This window comes from Suricata suricatta, chromosome 2 (assembly GCF_006229205.1).
Source record: "Suricata suricatta isolate VVHF042 chromosome 2, meerkat_22Aug2017_6uvM2_HiC, whole genome shotgun sequence".
Classification (NCBI taxonomy): domain Eukaryota; kingdom Metazoa; phylum Chordata; class Mammalia; order Carnivora; family Herpestidae; genus Suricata; species Suricata suricatta.
In genome coordinates, this window is record NC_043701.1 from 83347904 (window position 1) to 83371531 (window position 23628).

Here is a 23628-nt window from a genome sequence, read left to right on the forward strand (position 1 = left end):
AAATTTCCAATCTCTTGGGCCTTGCTTATTCTAAGAGAGTAAAACAGACAATAAACAGACAGACATATAAAAAGTGATTGGGGGCGCCTGTCTGGCTCAGAGAACATGCGACTCTTGATCTCAGTCATGAGTTCGAGCCCTACAGTGGTTGTACAGACTACTAAAAAAATAAATAAACAAACTTTAAAAAAAATTTTTTAAGAAAGTGATTGAGTTCTAGGAAGAAAGATAATTCAGGGGAAAAACAGGAAGGGAGAGGTTATGAACCTTTTCAGGTTTGTCCTCTCCCTTTCAAAAGTCTAACTCCAGACCAAGGTCCCAGCATATCATAATCTTTGTTGAATGACTGACTACCAGAGCTGTCAGCCATCCCTGGTGAGCACAAGTCTCCAGGGTATTTGCTGATGAGCATGCTCAAGTCACCTGGGGGGAGCCTCAGTGACAGGTCACAGGGACCGAAGAACCTACAAAGGAGACATAAAACTTCTGGGGTCCTTTTCATCAGTTTCTGCCTGATGAAGACATGCTTCTTCCTCCATACGTGACCCCAAGAACACAGGGCTGGACAGCTTCCTCATCTGGCCGCCACATGGGGCTTGAAGCACAATTTCTTTCATTGTGCACCAATCCCAACACTTCCTGGGCCTCAGTGAATCCCCAGGACAGCCCACCCCCTCTCCTTTAGGCCCTTCGCCGTAATAGACCTCCTATTTCTCTAAAAAAAGAATTACACTACCTTTGAGAAAGGGCCCAGACTTAGAAAAGCCGGTTTATCCTCCCTGAGAAGTAAAAGGGGCCAGATTTAGAAGCTTTGAAGGACAAAGAGTTCCTTTTACTCTCGACCAACAGTGTGGGTGTGAGTGTGTCTGAGTGACTGTGTGTCCGCTCCTCTCCTCCAAGCACCTGTCCTCTCTTCTTGAGTGAGCCACTACCTTGCCAATTCTATTGTTTGAACGTAGGGGAAAGTGAAATGGTGCTGGAAGTTATACTGAGGCAATTGAATCAGGGTTTTTCACATAAACAATAATGAGAGAAGATGTGGTTTTTGACCAAGGGCCTAACAGGGAGACCATGTTTATTTTAATCAATTATAAGTTATAAAGGTATGTCATAGGAATGTATAACCTAAAGACAAACTTATAGTAACAAATCTAATATGTCGGTTTCTTTACCTTTTGTGTTAAAGGCTACAACATACATAAATGGCCTTTTTACCAATTATTATTATTTTTTTTTACTGTCTTTACTTATTCTAGAGAGAGAGAGAGAGAGAGCATGAGCAGGGGAGGGTCAGAGAGAGAGGGAGACACAGAATCTGAAGCAGCCTCAAGGCTCTGAGCTAGCTGTCAGCACAGAGCCTGATGCGGGGCTCGAACCCACGAACCATGATATCATGACCTGAGCCGAAGTCGGATGCCTTACCGACTGAGCCACCCAGGTGCTCCATCTTTTTACAATTAAAGAAACAATCATTTTCATTAAAAAAATAGATACTTTTATTAAAATGCTAATTGCACTAAAACATATTTTTAATTAATTTTTTGAGAGAAATATGGAGACAGAAGTATCATATTTATTATTATTAAAAAGAAAACCACAGGCTCAAAATGGCATCAGTTAGGTTAAGGCCCCAAGTCAGTAAACAGAGCTTACTACCTAATCTAATTGCAATTTCAACCTCCCCCAGAAGAATGAGTCTTAACCAGGTCAGTCAGTAATTTTCGGATAAGCACCAATGAGGCAATCTGTCTGGGCTTCCTCTATACCCTCTGCCCAAAGCAACGTGAGGTAATCTGCATAATAAACTCTTGTCATTCCCTCTAAGGGAAGGTGCTCTAGCCTGAAACAATCCTTTCATTTCTTTTGCTTATAACTTTCTTGCTCCACCTTCTTCCTATGAAAACCTTACCTTTTGCAGAACTCCTCTGAGAACTCCTCTACTTGCTAGATGGGACGCCGCCTGATTCACGAATCATTTAATAAAGCCGGTTTTGTTTTTCAACATTGTAAAGGAGAAAATGAGTTGACTGAATTGTCATACTCAGCAAAGGTGGAACTTGGCCAACCGAGAAACAAGGGCATTTCCATGTTCAGGAACCAATACAACTTAATTAAAGGTAATCGAACAAGCTAATGGTTATGTTAAGTAATAAATAAATCAGAAAGTGAGTCAAGGTCAAGTACATTGAAACAAATGGTTCCAAGAAAAGCAATCGCCTAAGGAAGAATACAAAATGAGATGATGGGCTCACCTACGTAATAGTGATATATTATTAGCTGGAAAATGATCATCTCTGCTTTTCAAATATGGTAGTAAAACATTTGAAATCACCATTATTCGTAACTCTGTTGCAACCCCCATGCACTAGTGAAAGAGAAAGAAAGAAACAAAGGTGTAAATCTAAACTCATGCAAATTTAAATATATAAAATATAGGTGGAAACTAACATTTGAGGGTATCTACTTTATATCCATTATCCTATTTCACCATCAAAACTGGAGGAGGGCACTGACAGTGGGCAGTAACTTACTGATTTTACATATGCTAAAACGGTCTCCCAGAGAGGTTTTGTAATTGATCAAAGTAAGAAAACTAGCAAGTAGTGGTACTGGGATTTGAACCCAGGTCTGCCTAATTCCAAAACCCTCGTTCATCTTGCCCCATGGACCCAGCCTCTTTTCTGATCCCAATTAAATAGGTTTTGGTAAGTGAGATGTAAGCAAGAGTTCTGGAAACCTGGGTGTGGAGTAGAACAGGACTGAACTTTGGGCTGCAGAGTCAAGAGTCAAGAATATCACATAACAACAACAACAACAACAACAACAACGATAACTAAGCCAGAATAAAGAGCCTAGAAGACAACCCAAAAATCTATGAAAAAGATACTAACCAGTGTTTCAAGAGGTACTGGGCTCTTGTTGGACAGTCTGCCTTTCAAAACCACCCCTGGGACAAAAAAGGAATCTTTAATACCTAGAGGTGTGGGATGGTGTAGGAAAAAAAGCCACCATCACCTGTAAGATTAGATAGTAACACAACCCAAATAACCACAGGAAGTCATGAATGGGGGAGAATAAGGGCCTTTACCTGTCTCGTACGAGATAACAGCAGTGGTAATAATAATACCAGCAACAAAAAATAAAAACAACAATCAAAAGAATAAAACAAAACAAAAAGAACAACAACAGCAGCCGCAACAGCGTAATAGAGGGGCAGGCCCAAGGCAGAGCCTTCCTATCCATTGCATTGAGCATCAGGGGCACAGCATCAAGACCTACAAGCATTTTAAGGGCCTGCAAAATGGTTTGATGCCTGAAAAAGAAGACAGTATTGGGCCCACAATACAAAAGGGAAAAAAATGAAAAGTCAGGCTTTAATAAATATTGAATATCTAAAGGAGATATCAAGTCAAGCAGTCAATTGCTGCTAAACCTTCATCTGGTTACATGGGAATATCTTGGTGAGAAATGGCTGCCTTTTAATATGTTTGGTATTTGATGGGGTGGAACTAACAAAGGAAGAGGGTCTGAGTGGTGCTCCTGGAGCCCAGCCTCCAAGATGCCGGCTGAGCTGCACTCTGTAGCTTCTCCAGACTTCTTCAGCTCTAGGCCATATACAAAAGGCCTCCTTCTCTCCCAGAACCACATCTGATTATGGCATCTCCATAAGAGGCCCGATTGAAATGGCCAAACATAATTACTTCCAGTTTATTACTCATAGCTACTTTCCCCTCAGCATATAGTTGTCTTGCTTCCTCTCTTTTCCCCACCCAAGGAAAGAATCCCACCTGATGATGCTGACTCCAGGTGTCAGGAGGACCTAAGGAATTGTAACTAATCAGCTTGGCAAGTTTAAGATTTATGTCAACCAAATATAAAGGGAGAACATACATTAGGGACAAAAGTTACACTACTTATAAGTGACACTGAACGGAATTCATGCAATAGGCAGGAAAATAAAATATAAGGTAAACATTAGAATTTATATTTCTAGGGGCACCTGGTGGCTTAATCGGTTAAGCATCTGACTTCAGCTCAGGTCATGAACTCACAGTCCGTGAGTTTGAGCCCTGCGTTGGGGTCTGTGCTGACAGCTCAGAACCTGGAGCCTGCTTCAAATTCTGTGTCTCCCTCGCTCTCTGCCCCTCCCCTACTCGCTTGCTCACACTCTCTCCCAAAAAATAAAATAAAAACATTAAAAAATTTATAAACAAGAATTTATATCAATATAAGATCCATCATATAGTATTTAAAATACTTTTCCTGTGTTCACTTCTATATTTATTGATAACAAAAGATAATTATGATATGACTATCAGATATACCATGAAAGACTATGAAACAATATGATCTTGTGATTCTAGCTTTGTTTGAGACACCATTGTACATTTGTTCAAAGAATGACAAAGTCCAAAAAAAGGAAGACAAAAATGTCTGTAGCTGATAATAGTTTTTTTTCTGGGTGTTGGAATTATGAATAAGGATTTTTTTTCTAATTTTTCTATAATAAACATATTGTTGCTATAAACTTTAAGTCAATGAAAGGAAAAGTTATGGCCTAGTCTTCAAGAAACATTTTACTATGGGATATAGAAAAGAGGATTAATTCACATTGGGGAAAAGATGAATGATTCTATTTAAAGGTTTATACTTTGTCAGCAAATGAGTTTCTAAAGAGAAATTCAGTAAGCTTCAGAGAATTCTGGATCTGTTTCTGGGCTCAACTATGGGCCATTTGTGCATCTTGGCCAAATCACTCTGAGACAGGTGATCTGTCTTGATTTAAAATTTCCCAAGAACTAACAGTTTCTGACTTCACATTTCAACCTCTCAGGTAACTAGCAATATGAATGGCTCTTTCCTTTTCCCCGCCAGGTATATCCCGAAATTAACAAGCTTATTCTTTAAACCATGTATGTATACATCTATCCGTGTGTTCAGCTAACATTAGCAAGCTACATGCTCCTGAAGTTTAGCTGAAGCATCACTTATAAGATTCCTTGAATCTTGTTTTCTAGGTAGATTTCTCAGGGAAAAATACTCTATGAGTTCTTGCACGTTCACAACTGCTTTGTTTCTCTGTAGTTTATACTTATAAACAACTTTGCATGTATATAAAATCACTGTTTCTTTCCTTGAGTATCTTAAATATGCTGCTCTATTATCTTATGCTGTTAGATAAATATGATGAAAAAGTGATTTTATTTTTTCTTTATATGTAACTTTGTCTTTATACTGGGATGTCCAAAGAGTGTTTTCTTTACTGTTTAGTTTTACAAGACTATGTCTTAGTGTTTACAATTCTGGGTTCATTTCCCAAGATAAATAGGGTGATCTTTCAATATAGATGTTCCAATTTCTTTCAGAAAACATTCTTGTATTACGGAATTTTGCATTTGTCTTGTTCTACTACTTTAATTCACTTTCTCCAACACATATTACACCTGTGTTGGATCTTCTTTCCTATCTTCTATAGCTCTCATTTTTCTCTTGAATTCTTTCTTTTTCTTTCCCTTTTTCTTCATTTTCCTCCTTTGTAAACTATATTTCCCAATTTCTACTTCTGACCATATTGGACTAGGTTTTCTCAGAACAATGTGAAGGCATTTGAAGAATCCTCAGTAAGGCAGTGAGGATTTATGGGGACTTGCTCCAGAAAATAAGGGAATCTGAGAATAGCAGCTGAAAAGATGAGAGTTTCACAGATTCAAGGGGTTTGGAGAAAATTAAAGTTCAGAGCCATGCAGCAAAAAGGGGACTCTGTAGATTTCAATTGGGACCAAAAAGGGGCACATTTGTAAGTAAGGGTGAGCTGGAAAGGCAGCAGCCCTCACAGTGACTTGAGCCCAGTTCGGAATCCTATCAATTCCCAACTGATGTTTAGCCACCTCATTTCTCAATTTCCTAAGTATAATGTATGCTGTCCTTTTATAATTTTTGTTTTTTTAAGTTCTCTTAGATAATTCTATTATTTGATTTTCATCTGGTTTTTGTTGTATATTTTCTAGACTATATTAATTATCCACTATTTCATCACTTAGCACATTTTAAAAAATAACAGTATATTTAGTGCTTGCCAATATCATTTTCTGTTGTTCATATATAAACAAATCCAAATGCTCCATGTCTTTAGAAAGTGATTCACTTGTAGGGAACGGAGACGCACTAAGGTAGCTTTCCTACCTTCACTGCTTGAGAGCCCTCTCCTCTATTGTTATCACCAAGAACACAGGTAGGTAGATAAAGATACAAATAAAGATATTAATAGCCTCTCTGTGTAGTCATACCCACTCCTGAGATTTGCCACCTTTGGAACCCTACCTTCTCCCAGACAAAGTGCTTTGTCCTGAGAGTTCCTGTCCTGCTCAGTTTGAATTCTCTTCATAGGAGCATTTTCCGTAGGACAGGAATTTTATTGGATATTTCTGAGTTCTTTGAGCACTGAAGCCCCAGCAGTGCCCTCTGATCTTTCCATAGTGCCTGAGTGGGTAGCTGTCCTCTTATTAGTCCATGCACCCATAACTGGAACCTGCAATCTTCTCCTTTTCCCTATTATTCTCACAATATTCAACTTGCTGAGAATTCCATTCCAGGAGGGACTCTCTCTCCTTTGGAGGGTATCTTGCCAACTGCTGTAGAGGTTTTCATTTACTATCTGAAACTATGAAAGCTTTTGTAAATCAAAATGACATAAAGTGAGAAAGTAATCAGCATAACTTACATGGAAAACTTTTTAGAGTTCCCAGACCCCCAAAAAATAACCTCTCTTAGGTTTTTCTGATACCTTTAAGGCACATCTTGCTAATGAAAGCACAGAATAATTTGAGATAAAGCACAGATGCCCATGGATACAATTCAAAGCTATGGCAGCTTGAGGCTGAGGTGCTAAGTGTAGTTCCCTGGGAAGGAGCTTGGGGTTGCACTCTCACTGCTCGGGTACTCACTTTATCTATAAACACTAATTGCTCTTTTTGTTTTTTATGTTTTTTCATAAAAGTGAAAATCCTAAGTAAATAAATACTTTAAAAATAATAAAAACAAACAAACTATGCATCATGAACTTGCCCTGGCCTGAAGTCAAAATGGGCTTATTTTTAAATCATGAAACTATCAATCAAACAAACATAGTCACTGATCCTTCATTATTGCAGTGTCTTGACTGGCTTCTAAGATTATAGTTACTTCCTAAGTAGTTTCTCTTCAACTTTGTTGAGTGTTTATTTAGCTTCCCTAGAAGTATTCTTTTGAAATATAATCAGCCTCTATCTCAGAGTTGTCCACATTCTGGCATTGCTTTCATTTTCCTCACCAAATTCTCTTCAAATTACAGCTTCCTTCATTAGCTAACCACAGATAGAATATGTACATATACATTCTGAACAACTTACTGACAATTTATTCAATCAGTGGGATTCTTTTTCCTTTAAAATCAGACTTTCGTTTGAGAACTTCCTTATGCTACAATCGCTGTATTTTCCTCCTAGGCATGTTTCAAATCATTCTTTATGTTTCAGGAGCTTCAGTCAGAACGCCTCTTTTAATGTTCAGAGGACTTACTAAATCAAAACTGGTTTCCTCAAGTTAATATTGTATTAACTTGGCAGTAATTCCTTCTAAATGAAAACTGGCACATTCAAGCCTGTTACCCTCACACTGCTAGAACTGCCATATTTCTCTGATGAATAGAGGAAAATTACTATATTTCTCTGCAATTTTGCAGACTCCCTCTACTCTTCAGATCTTGTTATTTTTTTAATTTTTAAAAAATATTTATTTGTTTTTGAGAGAGAGAGAGAGACAGAGACAGAGACAGAATGAGATCAGGGGAGGAAGCAGAGAGAGAGAGAGAAGGAGACACAGAATCCAAAGCAGGCTCCAGGCTCTGAGTTGTTCAGCACAGAGCCTGACGTGGGGCTCGAACTCATGAACCACGAGTTCATGACTTGAACTGAAGTTGAATGCTTAACTGACTAAGCCACACAGGTGCCCCAGAACTTATTAAAATGCCCCCCTTCCTTTTCTCTAAAGAAATGAAACTAAATGGGGACTAGGGGTGGGGAGAGTGGCCTCAAGACTCAGCATCCACTGCAGGGGGGTTCTGTAGTTGACTGTTTGGTGTAATTCAAGCAACACTCTAACCTTCCATGAATACCTCCTATGCCCTAAGTTTTGTGCTGAACAGAAAAAATAAAGAGGAAATTATCCACCAAGGGGGCATTAAAGTTAGATGTGGGTTAGGATCCTTATCTATATCTAACAGGTGACTTCAGGTAGCTCTTTGATCTCTCTGAGCCTCAATTTCCTTATGTATCCTACATGATGCAGCTGTTGTGAAAATTTAACAGACATATAAAATTTTGTATTATACATCCTTTATGTATTATACACACATATATTTGTATATACGTGTACATATACATAATTTTTATAGCAGCTGTATCATGTAGGAATTTTATACATAGTTATGTGGGCAGTGCTCCATAAATGTTGGCTCTTGTGGATAATGTTACAGTCTACTTGTAATCTGATAACATTTCTTCCTCTTTCACCTCTCCCACCATACAAAATATAGCCTGTTGATTTTCTTAACAAAATGAATTAAAATCGATTAAGTTTTATGATGTTTTAAGATTTCTATCTCAAACTGTGTGATATTTGTGAATGTATTGAAACGACCAGCAGGATTCTTGATCCGAGGTCACAGAATCTCAAGGGGTCCAGGGGGTTTTTGAACCTTCTGAAATTGCATGCAGAATGGGTATGTCTGTGACTTAGGCATTTTTGGAAGGAGGCAGTTCATTGTTATCACCAGATTTTTAATGGGACTGAGAAACAAACAATATGTCAAGAATCATAAGGGTGTTATAAAATCACAGCCGGACTCGGAGTAGATTGTATACTGGAGGAGTCAGACGCTGCCTACGTAATTTCCTCTTCATAATGCTTAGCACAGAGCCAGAAAGAGTTAAGAGCGTAAACTTTTCTCTTAAAGAGAGTAATAAAGATATGCCTTTCTTTACGAGGAAGGGCAGATATAAAAACAAGAACTGAAAAATAAGAAGGAAGAGACTGAAAGCAGGCAGACCAAACACTGAAGGCAGTGAAAGACCAGGAAGCAAAGAAAAAGAGAAAAACAATGTCTGCAACCTTACCTCTGCCCCCCCCCATAGGAAAACAGAGAGGAGAAAAAGGGGGAGGAGGAGGAAAGAAATAGATGGGAAGAGAAATACAAATGCAAAGCAGGAGAGAGAGAAAGGAAAAGAAAGTGATCTTTTTGTCAGACTGTGGTTAGTCTGTTCCCTTCCCTACTGCCCCCTCCCCTCCACCAATAATCTCTTCAAGGCTCCCTAGAGATCCAGTAGAAAAGAAGGCTCACAGACTGAATGGAAGTGCATGAAATTATAATTTTAGTTCAGTTTGATCATAATGCCTTTTACAAGTCACCTTTTAACCTGAATTTTCTTCACCTGCAATTTCTAGATAGTTAATATAGTGGACTAGAAAAAGTCCCCTGTCTCCATGTGGGCTGTATCCCCCAAATTCATTTTAAGGTGATCCAATTCCAAGTATGCATTTTTCAACAGAAACTGTGTTAAAACACTATCACAATCGTTTACAAAAACGTATTTAACATACAGCAGAAGAAAGGGGAATTGGCTTTTCAGTCATCAGCTGGGTAACCTGGAGTACAACATCTCTTCTTATTTCCTTTCTCACACTCTAGGGAGATTTGTACTCATGTATATTGGTAAGTTGGCGGGGGTGGGGGGGGGATATGTGTGCACTTAAAAGATAAAAGGCAGTGACACTATAAAATGCAACTGGTCATGAGAAGCAAAACTAGCTAATGTCCTGATCTCTATTCCTTCCTTTAATTCCTTCCTGTCCTACATGTGTGTTTCTTGCCCCCATTATCTTTCTACATTTTATACTGGGCACAAATTCCACTCTCATGGGACTGGAGTTCTGGTTCTCCTGAACTCTGGATTTTCTCTCTTTTGTTTTTAAATGATTATTTATTTTGAGAGAGAGAGAGTATGTGGGCATGTGCATGCACTAGCAGGGGAAGGGCAGAGAGAGAAAAGATGGGGCGGGGGGGGGGGGGGGGAAAGAAAAAGAGAGAGAAAATCTCAGGCAGGCTCCATCCTGATCCTGGCAGCACACCGCCTGACATGGGGGAGCCGGGGAGGGGAGGGTAGCTGGGAGAGGGCTCAATCTCACAAACCATGAGATCTTCATCTGAACCAAAATCAAGAGTCTGCCACTTAACTGGTTGAGCCACCCAGGCACCCCTGGAAGTTTCTTTTGTTTCTGTATATCACCTTCATCTTTCATTTAGATATTTCAGGCTTTAACTGTAAAGTGTTACCTCCTTACTCACCTTCCACCTTCCACCCTCAACTCCTAGCCTCTGTCATTTTCTTCCATCATTTATATCCTTGACAAAAGTCCAATGTATAAGGGAGTGAGTAACATTACCTTGATTGACAATGTTCTAGTATTTATATTAAATGGTTGAAGTAGAGTAGTGAGAGAAACAAAAGGCTACTCTGTTTCCAGTAAGAAAGGAGATCAGACTCCTTTTCTTAGGCAAGAAGTAAAAAGATGGGAGTAGAAACAAATATTTAGAAAAGGAGGAAAATAAAGATGGCTTTATGTATGTCTTCTAGCCTGGATCTACTCAATCAGAGAAGACAAGTGCAACCCAAAGTAGAGGTAAGGCTTGGCTCTAAATAGGTTCTAGAGGATGGCCATATGTATGCAACTCATTCCAGAGACAGAAGATGAAATAGAGGGTGTGGGCCCCAAGGACGTGTCCAAAGACGTGAGGGAGCTGCAGGAATTACATCAGAGAAACCAGTCCCGGGGGATGGGATTAACAGGTGACAGAGGGAAAGCTAAATTCTTCCCTCCTGTTTGGGCAGAACTGCCTCTCTGTATAAATACACTAATCAGCAGAAGAAATTAGTATTGAGAGAAAAATAATGAGCCATAATAGATAATCGATTTAAATAGAGTTTAAGCAACAGTAAGGTTAGGGCTAAATACAGGAAAATCACTTCCATTTCTATAATAATTTAATCATTACTGACTACTTGTACACTGACAGGCATTTTGTACAGACAATGGTATAACAGAGAGTCTGAATTATTTGCAAGTAGACTATTAGTCAAGAAGACTTAGAACTAGAATTCGGTTGACATGCAGCCACCTTCAACAGACAAAGATGCAAATTCCCAGAAATAGTTGCTTCTATTTTTTGGAGGGTCATCCTAATCCATAGACTCATCAGGCTTTAACTGTTGGGGGAAAAAAAAGACTTAGAAATCACTTATTCCAATTCCTTTCCTTTAGAGATAATTGTTCCTCCCCTTTTTAAAAGTTTATTTATTTATATTGAGAGATAGAGGCAGTATGAGCAGGGCAGGAACAGAGGGAAAGGGAGGAAAAGAAAATTCTAAGTAGGCTCTGAGCTGCCGGCTACGGAGCCTGCTGTGGGACTCAAACCCCTAAGCCCTGAGACCATGGCCTGAGCCAAAACCAAGAGCTGGATACTCAACCAACTGAGCCACTCAGGTGCCACTAAAGGTAATTGGCACTTGGATGAAGATCATTTATGCACATTTCAGCATAGAAATCTGTAGAATAAATATCTGTTTTTCAATTAATATTTGCTAATAGGGGATTAAAAATGTGGCAATAAATTGAAATATTTGTTGAAAAGATATTTCCTTTAAAACTTTTTAGCCAATCCACTTATATCATTATTATACTTGTTAAAATTAGCTACCATTTATTAAATACTTGAATATAGTAGGCCTTGTGTAAATATCGCTTCATTTAGCCAACCCAATCACTCTGAAAGATGGGCACCATTACCTGTTTTTTATAGGTGAGAATAATGAGTCTCAAAAAGCAGCTTGTAGGTAACAGAGCAAGGATTAGAACACATTTTATCTAGTATCTACTATGCTATCAGGTTGTTTCACCATGGAAACATTTGAAAAACATACCAGAAAAAAAAGGAAAACTGTCTCTTGTATGTGATCTTTCAAGTGTTCTTAAAATATGTGTGCAAGCAAGTCTTTTTTAGGTTTTCTCTAAGGCAAATATGATAATGAAGAGGGATGACATACTGAAAGTATTTCAAAATTCTACCTTTGATTAAATGTGAAAAATGTAAAAACAGTAATTGTTCAAATCAACATTCAACAGCATGGTGAAATGCCTATGGGCTCGCATGTGGACACATGGCACTGGGACCTTTTGTCTTCATTTTGCATGTGGAACATCATGTCAATGCATGAAGAACTCACTCTAGGTAGGCAGAAGTCACTCAGAATTATGTCACCTAGTGACCTTAGATACTTAAAAAAGGAGCTTGGATTTCAAGGGGGTTGAGAAACAATTCTCCTCTTACTGTAGATTTTGTCATGGGTCTGTGTGTGTTGGAGGGGGGTGGTTCCCCAGGCAGTAGACTCTGAAATAGCGATCGGAATGCATAAAGTTCATTAGGAACTGCTTTTGAGATCAATGCCTGTGAGAGAGAAGAGAAGGAAGCAGGGCTGTGCAGAGAAAGAAGTTGTGTAGTCTTTCAGTGGGGGACTGTAATGTTGCAATGGCCCTAGGGAATACTACAGGTTGAGGTTGGGAGGCTGGGTATCCACACCCTTATGTCGACCAGTCAGTGCAAGTGGGTACCCAGAGAGGAGTCATGACCTTGAGTTAAGGCAGGTGTTTGCACCTGAAGCAGTTTCCGGAAAGGGCTGGGCTTGGCTGCGGGCAGCACTTCCAATAGCGAGGGGAATAAATCTTCCAGCCCTGAAGGGGGATCAGAGCAAACCAATTACAGCATCCATCTCAGGGTTACTGCCTTTAATCACATGTCCAGTATCACTTTTATTATTTAAGGTATCTGGGGTAAGTCTCCATAAAAAGTCCCCAAAATTCCCCAGCCTGGTTAAGATTAACCCTGACTTTAGACTTGAGACCACCTTCAGTAAAAGGACAAAATGGTGTCAGTTAGTCAAAACTCAGTCAGATTTTTTTTCTGTGAGCAAGGCAAGAAATCACAGTACTCAGTGAGAGAAAACGGCCAGATAACAGAAAAACAGAAGGCAGGTTAGGAAGAGGCTCAGACCAGGTTGTGCCCATCTGTCTGTGTGAGAGGATGGTAATCCTTGTACAAGCAGATCTGGGACTATATAAAGCTCTTTTGTGGGCTGGATTTAGCCCAAACATTGTAGTTTGCTGACACTAGATTTTTAAAATTAGCATTAAAAACCTGCTCCAGAAATCTGTTTGGTTTTATCTGCATTCAGCACTGTAAGATCTGTGTGACCTTGGGCCATATCCTAAAACTCACTCTGTCTCAACATCCTAATCTACTAAGTGGGTATAAGAATAGTCCTGGCCTTCCAGGGTTTAGAGTGGTAGAGGATCCAAGTTACACATCCAGCAGGTAGTTCTGGCACTTATCAGGTATTCAGTAAGCGATTTTTGGAATTGTACGGTTGTTATATTTGTTCTCATACTCAGTTAATTGAACATTTTCTGTCAAAGCCACTATTACCCTAAATTTTGGAGGCAAGAGAATAAGAGAATAGTTTGAGTTGTGAAAATTGTAAAACAAAAAAAAAATTGTAAAGCAATAATCAAGGAAAAGGTTGTATCAAGATTCTTTAGACTATTCTTGGAACTTTCCTGTAAAATCCAAAATTATGTTTAAAATTGTTTTTTGTTTTTTATTTATTTTTGAGAGACAGAGAGAGACAGCATGAGCAGGGGAGGATCAGAGAGAGAGGGAGACACAGAATCTGAAGCAGGCTCCAGGCTCTGAGCTAGCTGTCAGCACAGAGCCTGACGCGGGGCTCAAACCAACAAACTGCGAGATCATGACCTGGGCCGAAGCTGGACGCTCAACTGACTGAGCCACCCAGGCACCCCCAAAATGATGTTAAAAAAAAAAAACCCAAAGCTCTTTGACTTACCCTACTGGAATTATTTAGCATAGAAGCATGCATCTGTGAGCCTTGATAGTGCTTGGTTTTATGTAATTATAGCCTTTTAATTTATCTCTTATTTTTGTGAAAACATCACTCTATTGCAAACATGGTATGAGAAGAAGAAAATGAGTTTGTGTCCATATTTGGATTAGAGAGAAAAGGGGGAACAACATATTCATGGGGTCCTGATAAGATACAAGCAGGGAAAATACAGTGAGAAATCTTTAGTAATTTGGTGAAAATGCAGGAAGAAAGACTCCAGAAAGACCCATACTGCTATACTTGTTCTGATTTCCTTCTGGAGAAATTTCTTACCTGTAGAAAATATTTATAAGCAACAGGCACAGTAGTAGGTGTTTCACATGTTCTCTCACTAATAACAATCCTGTGGGGGAGAAATACTATTGCCATCTAACAGTGAGAAGAACTGAGGCTCAGAGAGAATAATTGGGCTTCCCAAGACCGCACAGTAAGTGAGGGTGTAGCATGGGCTTAGGGTCAGAAACAACTGGGTAAAATGTCCATCAGCGAGTGAACGGATACATAAATTGTGGTATATCCTTATAATGGAGCACGACTCAGCATTAACAAGGAATGAACTATTGATGAACAAAACAACATGGTTTAATTTCAAAGTAATTCTACTGAATGAAAAAAGCCAGAAAAAAGAGCACACATTGTGCTCTCTCTACAAATTCCATTTATAGAATTCTAGAAACTGCAAACTAATCTATAGTACCAGAAATCAGGTCAGTGGTTGCTTAGAGATGGGGTGGAGTGGGAAGTGGCAGAACATTTTGGAAACCAGTTTCTTTACCAGTTGACAACACCTCCTCAGAGGTCAGTGTGAAGATGAAAATAAATCCATGAGTGAAGTGTTTACTATAGCGTCTGATATGATAGTAAGCAAGCATCAGAAATTATATAAGCCCTAAACTCTGAGTTCTTCCTTCTTAGAGCTTTCTCCACTTCAATTAGTAATGCTAGCCATGGTTACCTTTATTTATAGCTATGCTTCAAACACACTGATCTTAAGCCAAAACACGAGATCTTTCCACTAAACCATACCAAATGCTGACAAATATTATGTTTTGAGTTCAGGGACACCATCTCCTACTGTGGGACCAGGTCAGAATCTTCTACATAAAAGCTGTTTTGTCTTAGAGCCAACAATTTGTCCACGTTGTTGCTATTGTGCCCCTTGGCTCCAGAATTTTTCTTTAGTTCCTTTTCAGAATTCTTTTTCTTTATTGATATTTTAATTTTGTTCATACACTTTTTTCTTCATTTCCTTTAGTTCTTTGTCCATTTTTCCTATTAGTTTTTGGAGCATATTTAAGACAGCTGTTTTAAAATCTTTGTCTAGTAATTCCTCACAGATGGTTTGGTCCCTTGGAATTAGCTATACTTTGTTTGTATGCCTTGTAATGTTTTCGGCTAGTCTAAACATTTGACAATTATAATGTAACCAGAAGTCAAGTTCTTCCTCTTCTATTTTTTGGTTGTTGAAGGCTGTAGCAGCCATTTGATTTAATGTCCTTCCCAAATTATTATCGTAGACTGTATTCTTTGTCATCGTGGTCACTGTAGTCTCTGTTCCTTGGCTTATGTTCAGCTAGTGGTGTAACAGAAATGTCCCTGAACGCTTTGCAAATTGGTTCTGGGCCAGGGCCCTCCATCAGCTTACTAGGCTTCACTGCACCAAGGGATCAGCCCAAGGTGAAAGCATAGTCTTCGGTGAATTCAGAGTATGTCTTGCCCTGAGCATGCACATGGCTCTTTAAATCCTCCCATATACATAGTTGTTTCTGAATGTCCTAATTTCCCAAAGAAACTGGACCTAGCTTTTGCCCTGGGCAGTCAGTTGTATGTTTCAACTGTAATCTCTGTTTCCGGTGTCTCAGGATTGTTAATTCAGCTTTCAGTGTTTTCAAGCTTTTTTCACCTGAGTTCTGAGTTAGACAAAACAAAGCAGAACACCTTGCATCAGAGCCTACCTCATATTAGTCTGCTAAGGATGCCATAACAAAATATCACACCCTAGATGGCCTAGACACCAGAAACTTATTTCTCACAGATCTGGAGGATTTAAAGTCCCAAATCAAGGTAACAGCCAAATTCACTGTCTGGTGAGAATTCTCCCTGGTTTGCAGATAGTTATCTGTGTCCTCACATGATAGAGAGAATGAGACCTAGTGTCTATTCTTACAAGGACACCAGCTCTACTGGATGAGGGTCTGACCCCTGGGGCCTCATTTAACTTTTACCACTTCTTTACAAGCCCTACAGTCGCATTAGGGGCTAAGGCCTGAACATATGAATTCTGGGAGACACAATTCAGTCCATAGCAACCCCAGATAGATTAGAACAGACAACATGGTAATCTCTGAATAAGGTCAGTTTGCTTCCCTGGGAAGCCCAGGGAAACCGTGGCACGCTGGGAACACAGGCAGCTGCTCTTTTTTAGTGCTACACTTGAAGACTCTGCCTCTTTATGATTTCAGTGGCATTATGCCTGCTGTCTTAAGACTGTTGCCCCTTTAAAACCACTGACGTAAGACTGTCCCCATACAGAGAAAAGGCTGGGGGAGAGACAAGTAGAATGACCACAGACTCTTCCTACTCTTTTGAGCTGCCTTCTTCTTGATACAGTGCTCACTGAAACTTTGAAAAAATTCTTTTTTAATGTTTTAGTTTTGAGAGACAGAAAGAGACAGAGTATGAGCAGGAGAGGGGCAGAGAGAGAGGGAGGCACAGAATTCAAAGCAGGCTCCAGGCTCTGAGCTGTTGGCACAGAGCCCAAGGTGGGGCTTGAACCCACAAACTGAAAGATCATGACCTGAGCCAAAGTTGGAGGCTTAACCAACTGGGCCACCAAGGGGGCCCTGAAGTACTCACTGAAACTTTTAACTGTTTTCTAGAGATCTCACAAGATTGGTTCTGACCGTTTCTGCTTATTTTTCAATGTTTCTGTGGCAGAGTGGGTTCTTGGAACTTCCTACTCTGCCATTATGTTCTTCTTATTCAAAACACTGTAATTTTTGCGTGTTTTTCATAAGCCTTATATTATTCTTCAGACCAAAGTTTTCAAAATGCTTTTTACTTCTTATTAATGAAAGGTACTATTTAGATCTCTCATAAACAAAATGGTATTTATTAGAAATGTATTATTTTAATGAATGGAAAAATTAGCCATTTAAACTAAGAACAACGAATACAGTGTAATTTAATAGGAGAATACAGTGTAGGGATCCACAGAGCTCGAGAGCAGTCAGGTCGCTTGCAGTATGGGCACCATGGAAAAATAAAGCTAGAAGGACTGTCTCTCCTTTCATTCCCTCTCTGGGAATCAGATCAGGGCCATGACCCTTTGCGGACAGTCCTCTTCATATCTCTTCTTCTCTCCAGAGTACATTTCCCTTATCTCGGGTTTACATGCCTGGGTTATAAGTCCATGTTTGTGTTACAGTTTTAGTGTTCCACAGAAACTAAGAAACTTCTCTCCAAATTCCAAATTCCCAGAACAGACAATCTGACTCCAATTCCTCTGAGGACCAAAGTCTATCCACTCAGCTATGACCAGGATAGAGAAGTGTCCTCTCCTATAAACAGGATTCAACCTGTAGATGAGAATTGGAGGAAAAGGGATGAGGAAGAGGGTACTTCTCAATGGAGGACAACCAGAAACCCAAGAAAGTATCTACTGCAATCCGTTCTTAGATCTGCACACATTTAAATACAACTTAAAAGAAACGAGAACAAGTGTGCCACAATATGCAGCTAAAACGTGCAAGACATTAGTTCTTTACAATAAAAGAAGTAGCATTTAAAATTTTTTTAATGTTTTTTATTTATTTTTGAGAGACAGAGACAGTGCAAGCAGGGGAGGGTCAGAGAGAGAGGGAGGTACAGAATCTGAAGCAGGCTCCAGGCTCTGAGCTAGCTGTCAGTACAGAGCCTGACGCGGGGCTCAAACCCACAAACCGTGAGATCATGACCTGAGCCGAAGCCAGACGCTCAACCGACTGAGCCACCCAGGCACCCCCAGAAGTAGCATTTTAAACTAAAGCTAGCTTCACCTATTCCATTTACAACAAATGTTTCCTGCTTTTGTTGATCCACGAGGGAAAACAATTAAGGAAGATTCTGATTCTTCTTCCAGGGTACTAGAGGAACACAGGGGAAGTAATCCTGGAGAGCCCAATCTCATAAGTCGAAAATCTTTCTCTAGACGACACAGTTACTCAGTGCAACCGTGGCAGTCTCCACTTTCAAGCTAATATGTTGTGAGACAGGTTGACTCCTCTTCCTGTGAGGTTAATAATATTTCTTAAACTTTTTTTCCTTTATCACCTCCTCTACTCCATTCTTCACCTTTATCACCTTTGTGTGTCAATCAATTTAGAAAATAACTCTAGCCTTTCCAACTGTCTCAAAATCTTGGCAGATTTTGTGAAGATGTAGCTGCGAGAAATAGAAACAGTTTGGAAATGCTCTTTTCCATAGTTCCATACGATGAAAATACTTTATCCTGGCAGGTCTTTTCTTTTCTTTCTTTCTTTCTTTCTTTTAGGATTTTTATTCCTTTTTTAAGTTTACTTATTTATTTTGAGAGAGAGAGCAAGCATGGTAGGGGGATAGAGAGAGGGATGAGAGTGAATCCCAAGTAGGCTCTGCACTGTCAGCCCAGAGCTCAACGAGGCGCTCAAACTCATGAATCATAAGATCATGACCTAAGCTGAAATCAAGAGTTGGGTGCTTAACCAACTGAGCCACCCAGGTGCCCCCTGGCAGGTAGTTTCAATATGAAACAAGAAACCCTGTTGAAAAGCATACTCTCCCCAGAAAAGTGAGCCCTGTCCTTTTTTTCCCTAGAGTTCTTCCTACTCAAGTTAATAAAGATAGTAAGCACAGGGGTCATCTACAACTACAAATAACCTGATGCCTACTTAAGCCAGTAGTTACAACTGATTTCGAGTCATACTGAAGACCAGAAAGCAAGAAAGAACAATACAAGAAAACTACGAAGTTTAGCTAATTCCTCCACTACATAACCAGGACTGAATCTTACACTAAAGCTCTATCTTACTCATCCTCACATATTTACCTTTGGGGTCATCCACACCACTAAACTGTGCATTGTCAATAACTGCATTACCTCTGATGTGCCATTTTATAAAGACTTCCCTGGGTGCCCAAGTCTTCCTCACTGAAAGAGCAAGATACATATCCTATCATTTATTTTCTTGCTGTTGCGTGCAATTTTGCTCTAGGATAAACTCTTAGACCAAATTATTGGTTAAATGTATGTTTATTACTATGTATGCTTAACTACCACTGTTACGACAAAGAGGGGCACACACCCAACCGCAATTACAAATTAATTCATGAACAGGAAAAGGAGGCAGTCATAATTATGTATTCTTTTTAAAGTGCAATAAATTTTCAACAGGCTAATAAAATGAGATCTGACATATAATAACCTACCCTCCTGCCATACTCTTAAATCTTACTGCTTACTATGAGTGATGCTGACATTTTATAAATGTACACAGTAAAATCAATAATAAGGTATCACCTCTTGAAAGAAGTCTTCATGGTATACACACCTAAAATATTTAATGCTTAATTGCTTAAAAATAAAATAGGATAGACCTCATGAGCCTAATGTAATTAAAATAATGTCAATTCTTTTCAATTACATGGTCACATACAATGTGATTAATCACCTTTTAAGGCAGGCTGGGATTATTTTCCCCTATTTATGGATAGGGAAATAGAGGTTTAGAGAGTTTAGGTGACTTGCCATGGGCTCTTAGCTAATCAGCGATAAAACTGGGAGCATTATAAGTCTCAAGGGTTCCACTGCTCTATTCACTGTATGTTTCCTCCAGGGTTATTCATGTTTATGTTGCAGTAAGATTCACAAGTGATTTCTCTATGATCATGTCCAAAGACCTATGTAATACAGGTGTCAGGGATCAAAGATAATACCAGCATTTTATGTAACTCTTTAAAATGAAAAAGACATATTCTACTTCATTGAATTGCTTATTTATTCAAACAACAAATCATTAAATACCTATGAATGTGCCCGCCATTGTGCTAGGTTCTATTATACCCAGCTGTATTAGTTATCTTTGCTTTATCCCCATATTTAACCGTTTAAAACAACAAACATATATTATCCTATAGTTTCTGCGGGCCAGGAATTTGGGAGCAGCTTAACTGAGTGGTTCTGGCTCAGGATCTCTCCTAAGGTCAGTAAAGATGTTGATGAGGGATGCAGTCATCTGAAGGCTTGACTAGGGCTGGAGCATGTGCTTCCAAGTTCACTCATATGGCTATTTTTAGGAGTCCTTGGTTCCTCAGTGGCTGTTGGCCAGAAGCCTTGGTTACTCATAATGTGGGCCTCTCTATAAAGTTGCCTGAGACTTGACAACTGTCTTTCCCCAGCAAGCAATCCCAGAGAGAGAAGAAGAAAAAAACTGGCATATGCTTTATGATCTTTTCTACAAATGCACACTACATCATTTCTACATTCTATTCATGAGAACAAGTCACTAAACATAGTCTAAACTCAAGGTGAGAGGAATTAAGTTCCACCTTTTGTAGGAAGAAGAAGCATCAAAGAACTTGACATATTTTAAAGCCACTATATCAGTGAATATAATTTAATTTACAGATGTTAATCTAATTATTACAGAATGATTTGTTAATCTTATTATAACATGTAGGTATTTAAAGGAAAACTAAGTGTACTAGAGAGTGATTTCTTTATGGTTTTTGTTTATTTGTTTCCATTTTGTGTCCTTATTTTTATTTCACTCCATTAAAAAATTCTACATACAGTGCCAAATAAATTATGACTTGTCCTATCTTGTTTTATCAATTTGGAATTTCATTCAGTGCATATAACAGAAAATCTAAACAACAAAACTTTAAATAGGAAGGATTTATTTTCCCTCACATAACAACAAATCTCGAAATGGGCCACCCAGAGCTAATCAGCTAGCCCTCCAAAGCAGTTACAAGCTCTGGAACCTCTGGTTTCCTACACTATTAATACTGTGTGAGGCTTTGGTTATTATGGTTGAAATACGGCTGCTCCACCTCCAGCATCGTGTCACTGTTCCAGGTAAGAAAAAAAAATGGGTACAGGTCCAATGGCTAAAAGGACATTTCTTCCATAAAACATTGGACCTCTCCTAGCAATATCCATTTTCATTTTATTGATGGGTCACATGGCCAGTCATGACTTATAGAAATCTGGAGAAGTAAATATTTTTAACTAGACACACCATCACCCTGAAGAATCATCAGGTTCTGCTAGTAAGGAAGAAAGCATTTTGCTGTAAACAACCAGCAGTGTCTACTACCTTGTTTCAAGGAGCCTCAACACACACGATTCTGCTCCAACAAGCTCTGACACACATTAGTGAAACACACCAAACAAACATACTGTCCAAGGCTTACGTTTCAAATGGGAGAATCTAGTCATTGGGAGTCTCATATATAAAATATATTTTTCAAAGTAACCACAACTTTCTTTTTCCAGTTGATAACACTGGAGAATTGGCTGACATTAACTGTGCAAGGAGATAGTTGTGCAAAGGTATGTGCATGAGGAAGTTCATCAAAGAGTTGTTTATAATATTACAAATTTGGGAAAAAAACAAAATATCAAAAGAATACTGGTTAGATAAATAATGGTACATCCATTTAATGGGCCAATGCAACTTTTAAAATGATGTTAATCATGATATATTGTTCAGTGAGAAAAGAACTATATACACAATAAGATCCAGTTTATGAAATATTATATTTTTATGTCTTTATGTGTGTTTTATTCTTTATATCTGGAAGAATGTAACAAACATTTTATAAAATGGTTATCTGTGGATTTTTTTGTAGTTGTTTGAATAACTATGTACTGTTTTCATGCAAATAATAGCTATTTTCAAAAATACCCAACAGGAAGGGAGGGGCTGACCTGATCTAGTTTTTGTTCATATCAGTATTACTTCCTGCCAGTAATTTTCTTAGACATGCTATGGCTGAACTTATCTTTGGAAGGGTTTCTTACCTTTGCTCAATGGAAGAAAGCAAAGCTATTTCTTACTCATTAAAAATGTCAATGCAATTAAACATTTTTTCCCAATAAAATTAAAATGAGGTAAGGTATCTTGAGTTTTTGTTTTGCTTTCTATTTGGAACACTGTGACCTCTGGAAGGTCTCCTTTTCCTGTTTTACAGTCATTGTGGAAAGGAAGGGGGTAAGACTGGGCAATTAACTATACACAGGCTGGGAAAGAGAGAAGAGGACACAGGCAAGGGTCTGAGGGAAAGAAGTCTGGACGCATGGGCCAGGAAAAAAGTACTAACCTGAACATCAGAATACTTGCCTTTCTAGCATGGGTCTATCAGTTTTTCTGACCTTAGTTTTCTCATCTGAAAAATAAAAGGTTTAAATAAGAATCACTAAATGCGCTTCAATTCTTTTATAAGACTCTTTTGGATCTATTAATGGCATATCAGGGCAAACTACAGTAGAGCTGAATCTAAACAAATTAATGGGAAAAGAACAATAATAACTTATATACACTATTCCTTATTTCTCCCAGACGTGTTAAGTAACTTGCCAAGGTTGCACAGCAAATAGGAGGAAACAGGATTCCATCCCAGAACCCATACTCCTAAAGGCTATGCTGAAAGGCACTAAAGAACTGACTGAGGAAGGCATTTAAAGGAACCAGGACAGCTTTCGCACCCTCGAGCTAAGGCCTTGTAGACGATGGTTAAACGCCAAGACCTTATCCCCACTTCCTGACTGCTGTGGGTTGCCTCAATGGCTCATAGGCTCCTCCCTCTAATCCAAAAACAGCTTTCTGATTTAAAGTCCTTGGGCCAGCGAAAAGAATGACGAGTTTTAGAAAACCCTAAGAAAGCTCTTCCAGTTATTGCCAGACAGCACTGAAGTTAATGGCAGAACCAAACCACGTGTGCTACAGAAGGCTTTGTGGTACCACTATGTTTTCAACCTTTCCGGGTTCACACATCTGGTTACCCAGCACCCGTCTGCATACCTCATCTTGCTGTCTTTCCTTTCATTAAGGACAGAGAGATATTGAGTACAGAGTGCGGGGTGGGTGGGGGAGGGGACAGGAGAAAAAAGAACGGGAAGCAGGCTAGAGGCCAAAAGACTTCTGCAGGGTTAGAGCCTGTCCCTCGCATAGAGGTCTCTCAAGTACTTCCAGCCTCAGCCCCTGCAGTTTCACTGCTTAGTCTCTCTTAAGGTCCGGAAGCTAGTGCAAAACCCTACAGCAGGACCAGGAAGGAGAAGGCCAGCAGCGAGGAACCGCAAGTGGGCAGCGGCTACCGCTCGTAGAAGACCTGACTTCCCAGACCCCTTCGCAGAAGGGCGGGGCGTAAGCTTGGCGGCCAATCGCTGCGTCCTCACGTCGCCATAACCCCGCCCCACCCTGCCCCCCTCGCTCCGCCCTTCCCTGGGGCTGGTGCGGCGGCAGAGACGTCAGCGCTCGGAGACCCCTGGGTGGCGGCTGCGCCGTCGGCGGGCCGCGGCCTGGACGCGCTGCGGGGAGGGGCGGAGCGAGCGGGCGGG

The 23628-nt window shown here is 39.6% G+C and overlaps 1 long non-coding RNA gene across 1 annotated transcript in view; it reads right to left on the reverse strand.

Annotated features, from left to right (window-relative positions):
* Positions 1-23628, reverse strand: part of LOC115283165 — a 41532-nt gene that overhangs the window by 17223 nt on the left and 681 nt on the right. Inside the window, exon 2 of the long non-coding RNA XR_003904962.1 lies at positions 22392-22457. This is a non-coding gene — a long non-coding RNA (uncharacterized LOC115283165). The remainder of the gene's footprint in view (positions 1-22391; positions 22458-23628) is intronic.